The sequence below is a fragment of the Oryctolagus cuniculus genome, chromosome 9 (genome assembly GCF_964237555.1).
Source record: "Oryctolagus cuniculus chromosome 9, mOryCun1.1, whole genome shotgun sequence".
In the NCBI taxonomy this organism is placed as follows: Eukaryota; Metazoa; Chordata; class Mammalia; order Lagomorpha; family Leporidae; genus Oryctolagus; species Oryctolagus cuniculus.
The window spans coordinates 92,960,720-92,979,484 of NC_091440.1; the positions used below are offsets into that span (position 1 = coordinate 92,960,720).

General features: G+C 41.5%; 1 long non-coding RNA gene across 1 annotated transcript in view; it reads right to left on the reverse strand.

Moving 5' to 3' along the window:
* Nucleotides 1-13,058: 13,058 nt before the first annotated feature.
* The window catches only part of LOC103349026 (uncharacterized), a 40,405-nt gene continuing 34,698 nt past the window's right edge, over nt 13,059-18,765 (reverse strand). The window contains exons 4-6 of the long non-coding RNA XR_007921212.2: nt 15,996-16,054; nt 15,475-15,677; nt 13,059-14,548 (exon numbers count right to left, since the gene is read on the reverse strand). This is a non-coding gene — a long non-coding RNA (uncharacterized lncRNA). The remainder of the gene's footprint in view (nt 14,549-15,474; nt 15,678-15,995; nt 16,055-18,765) is intronic.

Sequence of the window (18,765 nt, forward strand, 5' to 3'; positions counted from 1 at the left end):
AGATCTCTTTATCTCTCTGTCTATCCCTCTATCTCTGTGACCGTGCCTTTCAAATAAACAGAATAAATCTTTGTAAATAAATAGCTTTAATTTCAGAATGGTTTTAGGTGATTATAAAAGTTGCAAAGAAAGTAGAGTGTTCCCGTATGCCCTCAAACATTGCTATTATTAACATTGTGTGTTACATGGGTACTTTTGTCAGAAGTAAGGAGCTAGGGTGATATTAACTTGGACATCATTGGTTTTTTTCTAATGTCCTTTTCCCGTTCCAGAATTCCATGCAGGATCCACATTACATTGAGTCATTACATCTCTGTAAGCTCTTCTGCACTGTGACAGTTTCTCAGACATCCTTCAGTCGTGAAGTTTTGAAGAGTTCCGGTCAGGCGTGTGGCAGGATGTCTCTGAACTTGGATATGTCTGAAGCTTTTCCCATGAGGACACTGGGGTTCTGGGAAGGGAGGTCACAGAGGTGCAGTGCCCTCCCCATCACATGCTGTCAGGAGTACATAGAGGACTTATCACTGTTGGTGCTGACTTGGATCAGCAGGCTGTCGTGTGTTTCCAGCCTTCTCTGTTGAAGGTTGATCTAATTTCTCCTTCTTTCCAGAGGTGCTTTTTGGAAGGAAGTCATTCTGTATGGCCCACGTTTAAATGTTGGGAAGTGATGTTCCACTTTGAAGAGAATAGGGTAACCCCATGAACTGTCAAATTCCTTTGCATAGGAGATTTGTCTCTTTCCCATTGATCTGTTTGTTTCTTCCATCATTTATGGTAGTCTGGACTTCTGAAGATAAATATTTCATATTATACTCTGGATCATGGTCTAGTGCTGTGTCATCGTTTGTCCTAGCTTTGGCCCCTTGGGACTCTTAGTGAGCTTCTGATTCCCTGTGATGCTGGCTCCAATCCCTGTGTGTCTTTCTGGGTGCTCCTTTCCTTGCTGTCACCAGACGATGCCCCAGGCTCACATTTAATGTTCCTTGCTCATGCATTAGAATTGGGCATTTCTTTAAGTAGTTGTGGTTTCATTTACTAGAAAATTGTATGAGGAACAAAGCTCTGGGCATTGAATGTGTAGGGTTTAAAGGATAGTGGACAATGGAGAGGAACAGGAATGGCATTTGGAATAGAAAGCTTGGAATAAGTAAATTTCCTGAGAATGATGAAAAATTATCTGTAGAGAAAGGCATACAGTTAGATCAAAGGGTTTCCACTGGGGAAAAAGAACCCTTTTGGGCTGTGGGTCTAAAGTGAATGGTAATCTCCCATTCCCAAGCCCATTTCTTGTTTCATTTTTCTTTGTCTCAGTGCAATAGATTCACCTGCTTCCCATTTACTAATGCAGAAGATCTGAGAACTGTCTTTCCTCCCACTTTCACTCTACATTTGTCCAATCACTGAGACTTTTTTTTCTCAATTCTTCCTCTTGATAATTTCATGATCTGTATTCCACTTGTTCAGAGCCACATCTCCTGGTCAGGTTTTTCCTTCAGCAACCCTTTCAACCCCCAGCATCCCTAAGCAACCTTAGCACACCTGGGTAAGCCATGTACCCTGCTCAGGATCACTGAGTTTCCCGTTGCATTCCTGGTAAATCCCTATGAGGCTGGCAGGTGGGCTGTGTGATTCATCCCCTGCTTAACCTCACTAGACCCGACTCACTGTCTTTGTACTTGGAGATCCCACAGCTATGTCTTTGATTGGCTCCTCAAACAAGTCTGGCAGTGGGGTCTTGGGTATGAATGTCCCTTGCCTGAATGCTTTCATCTCACCTATCCACTATGTATGAGTAACTTCTTTTCATGTTTGATTTGCTGTCACTTGGGAGGACTTGTTTGCCCCACAGTCAAGTAAATTCCCCAACAAAGATTCTCACAATACTCTCTACGTTCCTTGGGGACCATAATCTCAATTTGTTCATGTGCTCATTCTTGCTTTTTAAAAATGTATTTAATAAGTCTTTACTTAGCACTTGGTAGTAGAAATGTGACAAAATTTCCTCCACCTGGAGCTTATAGTATGAAGGGGAAGTCAGAATATTTTGTAAATATGTAAGTCACTAGGGCGTGCATGGAACTGGGAGAATTTTCCATGTAAATAGAACAAGTGGAGAGATCATCATTGAGACAGAAGCAAAGGCTTGACAGAGGAGAAGGAATAAACTTGTGCAGGTGTCTAGAGGAAGAACATTTCAGGGGGAGGCTTTCAGGTTAGAGCAAGTCTGGTGAGTTCCAAAACAGCAAGAAGGTGGGGTTTGAGATGCCCACCTAAAAGAAGTCTAGATGTTGATTGGAGGCTTTAAAGTTAGGGTTGGTTGGGAATTTTTTAGGTTGAGAATTGGGAGTTGTTGGTATGTAGCTGGCATCTGAAGAAATGAGACTAGACAAACTTCAGGAGGAAAGGTACTCAATGACTGAGTTCTGGGGCCCCCAACTTCTCTGGATTGGGAAGATGATAGATTATTAGCAAAGAAGACTGAGGAATGGCTAGGAGGAAAGCCAGTTGGATTTAGTATCCAAGAAGCCAAATGAAAAGGGATGGAGTGGCCAATACTAACAATTGCTACTACTGACGATATTATTTATACAGGGTTCACAAGAGGCCAGTGGTTTTCCTGAACCTTTACATGCATGAATTCATTGCATCCTTGTGATGTACCTATAAGGTATCTTCTTTTATCATCTCTTTTGCAGGTGGAAAGTGACATCTAGAGGAGAATAACCTAGCCCGCATCACATAGCTCACAAGCACTGGAGCTGCGATTTGAACTCAGATCATCTGAGGGCAGAGTTCTTCATCTTGCCACTATACCATGCTTCCCCAAGTGCTGCAGGGGATAAGCTCAAGACTGAGAGTAATCCATCAGATGAAACCATGTAGATATCCTTTGTGGTCTCCAAAGGGCAGCTTCAAGAGAGTTGTGGAGGAGAAAGAAGGATCGGATGGAGCTGATGAGGACAGGATGGCAGACTTTGAAGACTGAAAATGCAGACAACTCCTGTGAACAGTGCAGCTGCATGGGGTGGTGGAGGGAGCTGAGAAATGTTAGGACTGTTGTCAGGGGAGGTGGGATGGAAGAAGAATCTTTTATAAAAATTACATATTTATTTACTTGACAGAGAGAGAGGGCGAGACAGAGACAGAAAGAGATTCTCCATCTGCTGGTTTACTCCCCCAAATGGCTGCAACAACTGGCGCTGGACCAGGACAAAGCCAGGAGCTGGAATTCCATCCAGGTCTCCTACATGGGTGCAGGGGCTCCAGCACTTGGGCCATCTCTCACTGCTTTCCCAGGTGCATTAGCAGGGAGCTGGGTCAGAAGTGGAACAAGTGGGACTTGAACCGATACTTTGCTATTGGATGTTGGCACTGCAAGAAGAGGCTTGATCTGCTGTATTACAAAGCCAGCACTAGGAATTTGTTTTTAATATGGGAGAAATTATAGTATATTTGTAGGTTGATGGGGATGAAATAGTCCTTACGAAAAACAAAATGGTGCTTTCAAGAAGAAACTTCATTGTATATTTGTAACTATAATTACATTTGTAATTACAAACTGTAATTTGTATTTGTAATTCAGACCTGTCTGAATTGCTTAATGTCAGTATAAACAGACGGCAACATCTCCTAGTTCCACATTCCATGGTCTCCACTTGCCCCACCTCAGTGCTCACAGAGCTGCAAGTAGAATTCCTGGCGCCTGCACACTCCACACCTTCCTGTACCATGGCCACCTGCACACTCAACTCTCTGCTCTCACCCTGCATGATGACTCCTGCCCATCTCCCCCCCAAGACCCAACTCCCAAGCTACCAAGAATCACTGAGAGGTAACAGAGAAGTATGTCACATGGCATATGACATAGTGGCACTTCCCAAAGCCCTTGAAGATCTCCTCTCTGTGGGGCAGCTGTGACTTCATGTGCTCACCCCCAGCTGCCAATTCCCACACTCTCTCTGTCCTTAGCCAACGGGCTCTTCCCACTCCATCACTTCTATTTTCACTGCCCTTTGCTTCTCAGCCTTAGGAGAGGGAACAGCCTCCATCCATCTCCTGTGTGTTGAATAGACAGAAAACCCTAACACTAGAACTTCTTGGTTGCGTGGATGGGTTTTCAGCAGAGACACTTTCTGGGATGGAATCAGAAGCTCCGGGAAATGCATCACCATTCCACACCAGCCCCTTTCACACTGCCAACTGCCATGAAGAAATGACAGAGCTCCATTGTGCTGCTGGGGAGCCAAGCTAGCTCACTTGCTGGGCTGGGTCTCTTATACCAGGCAACCACAATTGTTTTCAACACATCTACTGAAATAGGGGGTAGTGGTGTTTTCTGATCTTTGGTTTGAGGGCAGAACTTTTGGATGTTTGTACAAAAGTGCTCCCTCCCTCCCTCCCTCCCTTTCTCTTGCTCTCTCTCTCTCTCTCTCTCTCTCTCACACACACACACACACACAGGTATGTCCTCACCATACTTCTCCTTTCCCTCTTCTAACCAACCTGCCTGGCCAGAAGCACCCAGCAAGCAGTGCTGTGCCCCCATGTGAGAGTGACCCGCCTACACTATTCGCCTAAAATACTTGTGAGTATATATAAGGAACTAATTTTTGAAGCAAGTGTGGAGGCTCCAGGGCGCTCGGCCATTTCCTCTTGTCCCAAAGCTGTTAACCTAAATTATAGGGCTGGAAGAATGAGCGGCCAGCTGTGCTTCAGCTGCAGGACCGAGCTGTTGTGACAAAGTGAAAAGTGTGGGCACCAACAGATCATTAACTGTGTAGCCAAAAATAGGCTGATGATTGGATCACGCAGGCTCTGCTGGGAGGAGAGAGCGTGGCCTGTCTCTCCCTAGAGCGGCTTCCAGCCCAGGATGGTACTGATCCTTTAACCACAGGAGATTTGGCAACTGCACCTAATACAGGGCCTCTTGTCCTTCACGTTCCACCACATGGAGGTAAATTTTATGTTTTTCCAAAACTTTTTTTTTTCAAATTGACAGGGATTTTTGTCTCTGTTTTGGTTTTGTTTTTGAAATTTTCCCACAATTTCCTGTTGCGCTGCCTCTTTGGCTGGGCTCAACCTGACTGTTGACTGTAATTACCGGGAAGCATGTGAAGAGAGTTGAAAAATCTAAGTTGACATTAAAGGTGCATTACATTTGAATAAACCCAGACACAGAATATCACACATTGGTTTGGAGTTGTCCCTGTGTTTTGTCTAGATTAACAAATTTCGACGGCTTTGGGTTTGGGTAGCATTAATAACTCCTGGGGCAATCTCTGGAACTTGTAAACACTGCTCATAAATAGTCACTAAAGTGTGAGGTTGAATAAACATTACCTCAATGGTTTGTGAAGAATTGGCCAGAATGGGCCCAAATTGCGCTTTGAAATAAGACCTTCCTCATTTGAGAGGAGAAAGGAAAGAACAGGAGGAGGACACTGAAGTGGAACTGCTTCAATCCCTTGATTGTTTAGCCAACTCCAAGTCACCACAGACAGCTGACATCTTGCGGTGCCTCAGTTTCTCCTTCACTAGTATTTCCAAAATGGAGGCAATAGTCTAGAATACCAGTATTGCATGCACTCACTTATTTACTCCAGGTTGGAACAAGAGCGGAGAATTTTTGTTTTCTTTTGTAGCCAAGCCCCGTGAAAATGTAAAGGCATTTCACAAAGTTTGAGAAATTAAAAGGTCTGACTATTTTGGTGCCCAAACCATGCATACTCTGCTCATGCTATGCATTTCCTGTGAATCATTTTGAAGACTTCTCCTATGCACAGGATACATGTATACTACATTTTGACACTGACAATTCCATAGACAGCTTCCAGTTCTGCGTCTTTTTACCAATAGGGATTCTCAGGCCCAGGGGACTACATGTAGTTGGTCAAGTTTTCTGCCAGACCAAGGAGTGGCATAATTTTCCAAGGTGTTGGCCATCTGTGGTTGTCAACTTTGCTATCAAGATCCTCTTTTGCCTGTTTGCAACAGGGCCTTTATTCAGGGCAGATGTGGGCTGGCATGGACACAGGGCAGGTTCTGAGAAGAAATACTGCCAAATAAAGTCAAGTCTGGATAGTGATTCAAAGTTGAAATACAAGTGTTTTAGTTACACAACTTAATTTTTTCTTAGACTATTCTTATTTCTGCACATTCCAAAATGTTGTTCATAAGAGAATGCCACCATCCTGGGGAGACGTAGGAAACTCTCTCAGCTAAATAGGAAAGACTCAGCTTTTTGCATTTCAATTGTGTATATAACAGTTCATTTTGTAATATGAGACTTAAGTACATTACGGTATTTTCTCATCTTAATCCATTATTTAAAAGTTAAATTTCTTTTATTTTGAGCTTTTTGATTAATAAGTAATACCTGTACACTTTTATGGGGTATAGTGCAATATTTCAACACATGTACACAGCACAAATTGATCGAATCAGGCAAGTGGTCTTTCCACGTCCAGATTTATGCTTTCTCTTTGGAGTCTTCCTGCACCTCCCTTCCAACAGTGGATGAGTAGATCAAGAAGATGTGGTACACATACACAATGGACCCTTATTCAGTCATCAAAAAAAGAATGAAATCATGGTATTTGATTGGATGGAACTTAGGGTCAATACATTAAGTAAAATAGGCCTGACACAGAAAGACAAATACCACACAATCTCTCTCATATGTAGAAGTTTAAAAAATGCACAGTCCATCTGAATTCAGAACGGTGATGGCTAGAGGCTGGGAGGGGCGGAAGAGGGCAGATGGGGGAGGCTGGATAAGGAGTACCAAATCCCTCCCACCCTCAGCCTGCTTTCAAGTAGTGACAAGGTCTGCCCAGTCCTTACTCTTGGCAAGCTTTTGTGTACTCGTGTCTCATTCAAGCCTCACAAATCTTTGGGGTCAGGACTGTTATGGTCTCTGCTTTACATTTAGGGAAACTAGGTTTTAAAGAGGTTAACCTAGTTGCTCAAGTCCACGTGGCTGGTGGTGTCACCAGGAGCCCACTGCCTGCCCTTGGCTGTGGCTGCCTCACTGAGAGGCCAGAACTTTGAAGGTATGGTGCAGAGGCTCAGGTTGCCCAAGACCAGTAGATTTTTTTTTTAACTCAGAAATAATCCATTAGGCTGGTGCCACGGCTCACTAGGCTAATCCTCCACCTTGAGGCGCCGGCACACCGGGTTCTAGTCCCTGTTGGGGCTCCGGATTCTGTCCCCGTTGGCCCTCTTCCAGGCCAGCTCTCTGCTGTGGCCAGGGAGTGCAGTGGAGGATGGCCCAAGCGCTTGGGCCCTGCACCCACGTGGGAGACCAGGAGGAAGCACCTGGCTCCTGGCTTCGGATCAGCACAGTGTGCTGGCCACAGCGATCACTGGAGGGTGAACCAATGGCAAAGGAAGACCTTTCTCTCTGTCTCTCTCACTATCCACTTTGCCTGTCAAAAAAAAAAAAAAAAAAAAAAAAGAAAGAAAGAAAAAAAAAAGGAAATAACCCATTGATTCACAGAATTTTTCACATGCTTGCAGTCTGGGTTATGTGAACATGAATGAAACCCAATCTGGAAAGGGAGCACAGGAGGCTGCCTGACAAGGCCATATCCCCCTGTATTTGCTTGTCTTGGCCATGGACAGGCACCAAGGTGTTGGGTGGGGTTGAAGCGGGGTCCATGCCTTAATGAAAGAAATGCCTTGTCCAGAGTGGCCTGGCTTGCAGTGAGAGCACCTGGAGTGGGAGCAAAGGTTTTGGTGAAATGTTTCACTGTTTACGTGATCATTTAATTCTGGCTTATTTATTGACGGAAGTCTAGCTTTCTGGGCTATGATGGCCGGTGGCTATCAGTCACCAAACTAAGCGTAGTTCCAATGATGTCGACCAAGCAGTTCTCTGTCCGGGTAGAACTCCACCCTCTGTAGCACCACGTGACATCCTCATAACCCTGTCATGCTTCACTCTGTACCACGATCATCTGGGAGTAAAAGGAATCTAGATTTCACAGGCAAACAGGTGGACTCGACACTGATCAGCTGTGAGCCCTTGAAGGCCAGGCCCTCATGTAGCTAATTTTTACTATTTCCTTTCTTCATTCTGTAGACACTGGAAGTAACAGTCTCCTCGGAGGTTTGGTATGAAGAATAGATCTAAAGGAGGTTAGCATGATGTCTGACCCAGACTGGTAGCTACTATTATTCTTGCTGTTACAATTATTGGTGGATACATTTAAGCATATTAGATATATCTGACAGGCTGTGTGCTTTTTGAGAACAGAGACTATTTGGTTAGTTTTCTATTACCTTCATACTCCTCCTAGACATTTGATCAATGTCCCTAACGTTAGGAATACAAAGATGTGTATATGTGGGTTTTAAGATTTATTTATTTTTTTGAAAGAGTTAGAGATCTCCCATCTGCTGGTTCACTCCTCAAGTGGCCACAATGGCCGGAGATGGGCTGATCTGAAACCAGGAGCTGGGAGCTTCTTCCAGGTCTCCTGCATGGCTGCAGGGGCCCCAGTACTTGAGCCATCTTCTGCTGTTTCCTAGGTGCATTGGCATGGAGCTGGATCAGTAGTAGAGCAGCTGAGCCTCAAACTGGTACTCCTATGGGATGCCAGCACCTCAAGCAGTGGCTTTACCCACTATGCCACAGCACCGGTCCTGTATATGTATGTTTATATGTATATATGCTATGGATCTTCAAAAAAATCATGAAAAATAGAATTTGAAAATAAGAGTAGGAATAAGAGAGGGAAGAGATGTGCAATTCGGGACATGTTCAAGCGGACTTACCTCAAACGGTAGAGTTAGAAACATATCAGGGGATTCCAATTCAATCCCATCAAGGTGGCATGTACCAATGCCATCTCACTAGTCCCAGTGATCAATTTCTGTTCACAATTGATCATAATGATAGGACAAAGAGCCAAAGGGATCACATAAACAAGAATAGTGTCTGCAAATACTAGCTGATAGAATAAAAAAGGGAGAGAATGATCCAACATGGGAAGTAAGATACACAGCAGACCCATAGAATGGCAGATGTCCTAAACAGCACTCTGGCCTCAGAATCAGCCCTTAAGGCATGCGGATCTGGCTGAAAAGCCCATGAGAGTATTTTAGGCATGGAAAGCCAAGACACTCTGGGGAAAAAAAAAAAAAAAAACTAAATGGAAGATCTCCGTGAGTGAGATCCCAGTGGAAAGAACGGGTCATCAAAGAAGAAGGTACCTTTCTCTGAAGGGAGGCTAGAACCTCCAATTTGACCATGGCCTTGCCTAAATATGATCAGAGTCAGTGAACTCAGGGGGCTTCCATAGCCTTGGCAGCTCATGACAAGAGCCTAGGGTGATTACTGATGCCAGAAACAGGAGTGTCAATTTGTAAAGTCAACAACAGGAGTCACTGTGCACTTATTCCTCATGTAGGATCTCTGTCCTTAGTGTGCTGTACATTGAGATTTAATGCTATAACTAGTACTCAAACAGTATTTTTCACTTTATGTTTCTGTGTGGGAGCAAACTGTTGAAATCTTTACTTAATATATGCTAAACTGATCTTCTGTATATAAAGAGAATCGAAAATGAATCTTGATGTGAATGGAAGGGGAGAGGGAGTGGGAGAAGGGAGAGGGAGTGGGAAAGGGGAGGGTTGCGGGTGGGAGGGACAGTATTGGGGGGGATCCATTGTAATCCATAAGCTGTACTTTGGAAACTTATATTCATTAAATAAAAGTTAAAAAAAAAAGAAAATAAATTGAGGGATGGATGTTTTACTTAGCAGATAAGATGCCTACATCCCACATCTGACTACCTGGGTTCAAGTCCTGGTTTGCTCTTGACTCCAGCTTCCTTCCAGTGCAGACTCCAGGAGGCAACAGATGATGACCCAAGTACTTGGATCCCTGCCACCAACATGGGAGTCCCAGAGTGAGTTCTTGGTTCCCAGCTTCAGCCTTGGCTTAACCCTGGCTGTCCCAGGCATTTAGAGCGTGACTCGGTGGACGGTAGCTCTCTTTCTTTGTCTGTTTGCCTCTCAAATAAATAAATGCATATTTTTTAAAAACTATAAGCTTATTTTCATGCAAAATTTTGTGTAATTCCATGCACAGGAGAGGTCTTCTTGAAAGTTTATGAAAACACATGTTATGAAAAAACCATGGATAGGTTTCAAGGTATTTGGAAAAAATAAACTTATCTTTTAATTCAATTTTTCCACAATCCTTTTCAAGTATGTCCCTTATGTGTATATATTACTAACACTAGAACCAAACGCATATACATGGCTTGGTATGATAAATTGCTGTGTGCAATTCAGACCTCACCTGCTATTTTTATCAGTCCCTAGTCTCCAACAAGTTAATAATTTGAGAAGTCGCGTTACTCAGGTTCTGTGGATGAGGAGGTGGGACAAGATCTTCATGTAAATTATGAGAGAACCTCAGGTCCCCTATCTTAGGGACTAGGCACATTCCCCGGGCCCCTGGCATTGCAGATTTTCAGTGAGTGCGCCTACTGTCACACCCACGCTCCTCCTCGACAGAGGTTGTTTATGACTCGCTCCCCTGTTGCTTACTTGTTCCTGTGCTACAAAACCCATGCATGAAAGGAGGCCCACGTGCTGACTCGGAGCAGAGAGAACAGTCCTCATTTGTTCCTTAAGAAACAAGGTGGCCAATTGACCTGAGCACATCCCCCTTGGGGGAAGGAGCAGCGTGAGCTGCAGCGGGAGTGCTGGGGGCTGAAAGCTGGACCAGGAAATGTCTCACACCTTCCCACTTTCAGAACACTCTGGCACTCACCTAATTTTTTTGTCATGCCTTTTGTTCTGGCGAGTTTTTAGCTGTAGGGGAGATTACATAGACAGCACTAAGCACCAAACATTTATTTAAGGTGAAATAGCGCCAGCTGCCATTTCCATGTCAGTGCAATAGATTCTTTGGGGCCTTTCCCTTCCAGAGTCTGACAAGGCAGACAAAGATAACACCCTGCCAGGACTCCATCCACTATGTGAGGCCTCGCTATTAAATCCCAGGAATGCGCGCCCAACTCCTCCCTCTCGACCGCTCACCGCTCGCCTCTGTGTTTTCGAAGGAGAAGGATCTTGGGTGGGCAAGGGATCTGACTGGGGGAATCGCTCTGCTTGCTCTCCCTTAAAGCCCTGGGATATTTTAATTTTTATCCTTGGTGCCCGGCACTTAAAGCACATGAAAAGTAAAGCTTTAGATTGAAGTTGAAAGAAAATACCAGAAATGGCATTTGGAAGCAATGAAATATGGCACTCCACAGTTGAGACAGGCAATGCTGCAGTAGGAGCTGTAGATTTCACGAGCAAATTTCAGGGTTGCACGGGCCATTAAAAGCAAAACAAAAACCATAATTGCCCTTAATCTCTATTCATTCTGCATGTGCAAATCCTGTTCAAAGGGAGATTTTGAGGGGGAAGATCAAGAGAAAAATAAGCACAAATCTTTGGACAGTGCCAGATTTGATCCTCTTTCTTTGAAGATGTGTTAAGAATAGGGCTGCATCCCGAGACTGGAGCTCTCCTCCAGCAGCTGTAACTAGGTGACATGCTTTCAAAGACTTGACTTTGTTGCATTGTCTTTGCTAGTCCCATCTGGGTCTACAATGCCCTGTTTTGTAGGTGAAATATTTCTGCTGTGTTTTTGGCTCAAGAGGCTGAGCAGGATGATCATGCCTACATATCTGCTTTCACTTCACTTTCCTTAAAATATAAAACAACAACAACAACAACAAAACCTCTGCTTAAATTACAAAGAAATTAGTTGTGAGCCTAAGGGGTTACAGGTTAGGGGTTGGAGCCAGAGGGAAGAGACACCAGATTGAATCTGATTGTAGACACAGGACAGAAATTCCCCTAGTAATTTGTGATTCTCTTCCTTGGTTCTCCCAAGAAATAACCAAGGTTCTAACTCTGAGTAAAGTTGCTTTGCTCATGCTAATATTGTTTTCTAAGTGTGAGACAATGTAATGCAATGATCTTGTTTTCCAAATAAAACAAATAGGTTCTTTTCTAGATAATGAGAAGTAACAGTTAGCATTAGTCTGTGTAGATAAGCATGTGACATAGGAATATTCCAATATACTCAGATTTTATGGTCCCTCTTAAAGAATATTTTGGGCAATGTAGGTCAATGCAATTTCATATTATTTAAGTGGGTTTTCAAAAAGCTTGTAGAAAATGTGTATTATGAAAAATGTGTTTCAAAAAGGCTTGCACCTTTTTTATTCTATCAGTTAGTATTCGCAGACACTAGTGTTGTTTGTGTGATCCCTTTGACTCTACACAGCAGATTCATAGAATGGCAGATGTCCTAAACAGCACTCTGGCCTCAGAATCAGCCCTTAAGGCACTCGGATCTGGCTGAAGAGCCCATGAGAGTATTTTAGGCATGGAAAGCTAAGACACTCTGGAAAAAAAAAAAAAAAAGGACCTAAATGAAAGATCTCTGCGAGTGAGATCCCAGTAGAAAGAACGGGCCATCAAAGAAGGAGGTACCTTTCTCTGAAGGGAGGAGAGAACTTCCACTTTGACTATGACCTTGTCTAAATAAGATCGAAGTCAGCAAACTCAAGAGGCTTCCATAGCCTTGGCAACTCATGACTAGAGCCTAGGGAGATTACTGATGCCATAAACAAGAGTGTCAAATTATTAAGTCAACAACAGGAGTCACTGTGTCCTTACTCCTCATGTGGGATCTCTGTCCTTAATGTGTTGTCCAATGTGAATTAATGCTATAACTAGTACTGAAACAGTATTTTACACTTTATGTTCTGTGTGGGAGAAAACTGATGAAATCTTTACTTAATGTATACTGAATTGATCTTCTGTATATAAAGATAGTTGAAAACGAATCTTTATGTGAATGGAATGGGAGAGGGAGCAGGAGATGGGAGGGTTGCGGGTGGGAGGGAAGTTATGGGGGGAAAAAGCCATTGTGATCCATAAACTGTACTTTGGAAAATTACATTTACTAAATAAAAGTTTTAAAAAATGCTTACACCAACATAAAATTATTATTTTTAAAAAATATTTATTTGAAAGTCAGAGTTACAGAGAAGGGAGAGACAGAGAGAGATGTTCTATTTCTGGGCCACTTCCCAAGTGGTCACGACAGCCAGAGCTGGGCCAGACTGAAGCCAGGAGCCAGGGGTTTCATCCGTGTTTCCCACAGGGGTGGCAGAGGCCCATGCATTTGGGCCATCTTCTGCAGCTTTTCTCAGGCCATTAATAGTGAGCTGGTTTGGAAGTGGAATACCTGGAACAGGAACCAGCATCCATATGGAATGCTGGTGTCACATACAGTGGCTTTTCCTGCTACACCACAATCCTGGCCCCAACTTATCTTTAAACTCCATTATTCTTTTTTTCCCTGTTCTTTGCCTAGGGTCTGATACATTATATTTCACACTGGCACCCCCTTATGCAAACACTATGCAGCAAAATGGTCATAATCCATCCAACCTTATTTTTCTTCACATTTACCGAGAACTAGACTGAGTGCTATGTTGATGAGTGAGACAGACAGTGGTAAAACCCTCAGCGTCTCCTCTCCTCTTTTCTCTTCTGCCTCCAGGTGCCCCGTAGTTTTTTTAAATGAGACTTACTGGTTCTCCTAGTGACATTTCTTTTCACTAGACTTCCACCTTGAGACCTTAAATTTTCTCAAATCTCTCAGAATTATAACCAGATTCTCTTTCTTCTGGTGGGTTGAAATCAATAGTTGTGTTTTTTTCCTCCTGAAAAAAAAAAAAAAAAAAAAAAGCAGACCCTAACGATTGTTCTCAAAGTCAGTAACAAGTTTGGAGGAGTAATGTTTCTCTGTGGAATCAGAGATGGCGAACAAAGAGAAGCAACCATTTCTGGTGTCTCTGGTGTTGGAGGGAAAGCAGTTTTCTTGGAATTTGATTTGCTATGACTTAACATAGGTTCTTCCATTCCATTTGGAGCCTTGTTGTGTGTCTTTTTCTTTTGTCTGGGTAAGCACCGGGTGGACAACTTCTTCACTTTGGGATTCTACACTGACCTGCAGCTCTCAAAGCTTTGTATCTTGCCACTCTGTAATGGATAGGCCAATGAGGGATTCCAATTCCTCTACATTATATCACTTTGATCAGTTAAACTTTAAAGGTTGATTTCTTCAAAAGATGTTGAAAGCTGCTTGAAGTTGAGTGACCTCATAGCAAATACTAAGCTGCTACTTTTCATCAAATTTCCTCTTCAAGGAACATGTGCAACTCTTCAAAACTTTACTTTATTCAAATTGTCACTCCACACCAGAGGATCGCCCCATCAGAAAAACAGAGCCCATCACAATTACCATCTCCTTTACAAAGTGAAAAACTATGCTCAGATTATTGCTCCATCAGAAATGACAATTCCTTATGTGACAGATTGTGACTTAAACCATTACATGAGTTCTTTAGGAGCCTGGGGCAGAAGGGAGTTGGAAACCCCTAAAAACTCAATCAAGTGTAGTTCAATGCTTCCATATGATTGCTTGGCTTGGGAACAACCTGGATTTTTTCTTGGATATTTTCTGAAAAATAATAAGACCATTTGCAAAATATATTGTGATAGAGAGTGGAAACTTAGCTTTATTTAAGAAAATACGAGTTTAGGTAGAGCTAACATAAAACAAGCAATAAGAAAACATGCAAATATTTATCAAATTTCTCTGTGAGTAAAGACTTCCTAAAGTAACAAGAAGCAAGAGGAGTCACACAGAAGAAGACTGGTTAAGTTGCTTGCATATGACTTTAAAAATCTTTATATAGTTTATACATTAAAAACTTTATTTACATTATTAAGACAAAAGAAAAAACAAGAAAAGTATTTGCAAAATATCTAATGGTTCTCTAACCCTAACACCCTAACCCTAAGAGGGGATTCTCTCCTTAATATATATTATATATTATATATTCTCTTCTTAATATATATTATATATTACAATATATAATATATACTATATATTATATTACTCTTGCAAATCAGGAATTTGAATACAGTCAGTCAGACTATATTAATATGAAGAAAGAAAATAAAAAATTCAACTGTTTTAGTCATAAAAAATCCAAAAATTAAAAAAAAAACTAAGCATATCAAATAATCAAAAGGAACATGAATCACTGGCAAGGATGGGCATAAACACATTCTTTACCATGTTTTTATGCTTGCAGAAAATTGGAAATAATTAAATGATCACCAAAATTATTATGAGTAAAAATATATAATTGTGCAGTCATTAAATGATATGGTTTAAACAATAAAGGAACATATTCTTGTTAATTTTGAAAAGAATACAAAATTACACAGCCCAGTAAAGTTCCATGTGTATTAATATTACATAGAAGCAATATTAATATGTTGATGTGTGCTACTACATAATGCCAACAAATCAATATTTATGCATTTGTGTAACTTATGGAGAATGATGGATTTCTGCCTATAAAAAGGACTACTTACACTTGCATTTGAACTTAATTCAGAGTTGTTCAGTGGGTCCTACACGGTCCTTCTGTTTATGTAAACACCCCAGGTACAATTTTTGGAGCTGATGTCACCCCAAGGATTTCCGAGATCTACTTCCATGGCTCGAGTGCTTTAAACAGCACACACTGCAACAGACTTCCAGTGCAACCAGGCCTTTTGGACAGTGCCTTTGTAAGCTTTTTGGAGAAAAGAATGACTTTTACAAGGTGTTATGAGTTGTTGTGAGTGGACATTATCCCTCATAAATTCAGTGCTCAGATTGGCTAAATATGTTGCCTTTGAAAAAAAAAAAAAAGAATTACATTGATCTCCAGGAAAGGACACACACATGTGAGAATCAAAGGGCTCTTTCCGATGTGTAAGCCTAATATCAAAGACTGCAGAAGTCTAACCCAGCCTTACAGGTGTCCTGTGCTTTGATCATTAATTAAAATGTGACTTCTACCCACAGTGTCACTTTGGGAGAACTTGACAAAACAAAGTACGTCAGGTACCTGACAATTTCTTATAATGCCCGGAAAGACAGGTGTTCATTCCTGCAAAAGCTTTGAAGCTAAAAATAAAATAAAACAAAATTTAAATTAAAGGATATTCCCAAGCACATGGTAATCATCTTAATACACACATTTCAGGCCTTTCTTCCTCCCTGAGGATGGCGATGGTGCTGACTGTGATTGGGGGGTGGGGGTTAGGAGGTGGGGGTGGGGCCCCTGTTAAAGACCAGCAAAACCCCTGGCTGGAAAGGAATGCAGAAAATGGGGTAAAGTAAAGCCTTGTAAGTCATTTGAGATCAATCGTCAGAGAATGTGTCTCAACGGTGTCATTATCAGATTAATATTTGAGTTTCAATTTAAGCTGGAATTATTTGGATAACAGAAATCAAAAGAAAAGTTTTTACAAACAATTTTGCCTCGGAGCAAAAGAAACGTATCAGAGATGGGAGTTTTGCGATTTTTCACCACACCTCTTGAATTCCTCTTGCTCCACAAAGAACCATGGGCATCCTTGCTTTCATGGCCCTGAATTGTTTTATCTTCAGTCAAAATTGGGAGAAAACAAGATTCTCTTAACTGCAGGTGAGTTTCAGGTGGACCATAGATTTCCTGGTGGAATAATCTAGAGAGTTTTCTAATCATTGTCAAAACATGATTTATTGGGTAAACTCACTCTACATTGAAAATCAGAGATGCCTCTTGGGAACAAAGCAAAAGTTTGCTTCTTTTTATTTCTTCATCAGGTGTCAGGAGTTTCTTAATGAAACATTTCTGAGCTTTGAAGCAGCTTACTTGTGTAGTAGTTGGCAATGCTAGAAACTAAGAGCAATTGGTACATAAAAATATACAGTGAAATATGAGGCTACTTCAAAAAGTTCGTGGAAAATGAATTGAAAAAACTTTTAAATTTAATTAATTACTTAATTTGAGAAGAAAAAAGAGAGTGAGAGGGTCCCCATCTTCTGGTCCCTATCCTATGCCTACTGGTGCTGAGAGCCTAGAACTCAATCCAGGTCTGGCTTGAGGGTTGCAGAAACCCAATCACCTGAGCCATTGCAACTGCCCCTCAGGCTCTGCCTTAGGGAGAAGCTGGAGTTGGCAGCCAGCATGGGCACAGATCCCAGGCACTACCATGGGAAACACGGGTGTCAAGCACCATCTTAACTGCCGGGGTAAACACCCCAATAAGTTTATTTTGTTTCAAAAACTTGAGAGATCCATGCATACAAGAGGGTCCTCCAAAAGTTCATGAAATGTACTTTATGAAAAGATTGTTCATGAATTTCAATTTTTTTTTGCATCAAAATAAACTTACTTTTTAATTTAACTTGCTCTTGAACTTTTTAAAGTGCCTTCATACTTTGACTTGAAGCCTGTATACAGAGTGGAAGCAGACGTGAAGGGCTTAGCTGAAGGGGAGCTGTAATAGGATTAATACGGCCAATAGTTTTGGTGAGAAAATGACTCTGGTCCCAGCATAGAGCACTTAGGGAAAGCACTTCTTGCAGAAGTAGGAGGTGGGAGGTAAGACAATGGGTTTTGTTCAGACTTTAGCTAGGCCATTAACATCAGGTTGTATCTTCTACATTCTGGGTTGGGAAGACAGAAAATACATGTTTTGTAAACTGCTACAAAGAAATCAGGCTGCAGATGAATCATTGAATTATGGGAAGGCAAGACTTACAATAGACATATGTAATATTCTTATTTTTATTTAAAAATAACACATTTGTGAAGAAAAGGAAAGCCATAACAGGTGGGTACCCGCAAGGAAAGCTATTAGCAACATGCAGACCTAATATCTTGTAAAAAAAAAAAAAAAAAAAAAAAGAAACCCAAAAGCAAACAAATCAAAACAAAAGAAACAGAAACAAAAACCAAAAAACCAAAATTCTATATAGAAAAGAAAACACAGGCTGAAGATTGCAACACAATGGTTACTAAGTCCCTTATTCCATCAGCATTGCAGTTCTTTTTCCTGGAGTTGTTTGTTTTATGTTTGCTCATAGAAGTTATCTGTTTTCAATACATTTCAGATTTACAGTAATTCAATTTCCCATTTCTATCCAGATATTTTTATTTATTTAATTGTTTGAGAAAATGAGCGAGCCCCCATCTATTGGTTTCCTCCCGAAATGCCCATAACAGCTGGGACTGGGGCAGGCAGAATTAGGGAGCCAGGAACTCAATCTGGGTCCCCTAGAAGAGTGGCAGAAATGAACTACTCAAGCTATCACTGTTGCATCCCAGCATGCCGCATAAGTCTTCTTACTACCCTATGCCACAGCACTGGCCCCTCAAACAGCAGCTTTTTTATATGCTAATGATGAACTCACAGAGAAATCATGAAAGAAATTCCATCCACAATAGCCACATACACACACACACACACACACACACACAAAACAAGTATTTAGAATAAATTTAACCAAAAAAGTGAAAGAGCTCTACATTGAAAATGATCAAACATTAATGAAAGAAAGAAATCATCAAGGACACAAAAAATGAAAAAATATTTCTTGCTCATGTATTTGAAGAATCAATATCATTAAAATGTCAATACTATCAAAAGCAGTCTATATATTTGATATAATCTCTATCAAAATAACAATGACATTCTTTACAGAACCAGAAAAAGTAATCCTAAAATTCATATGGATTCATGAAAGACCCGGTTTAGCCAAAGCAATCCTGAACAAAAATGGGAGGTTTCATAGTAGCTGCCTTCAAAGCATATCACAAAGCTATAGTAACCAAAATAGCATGATAG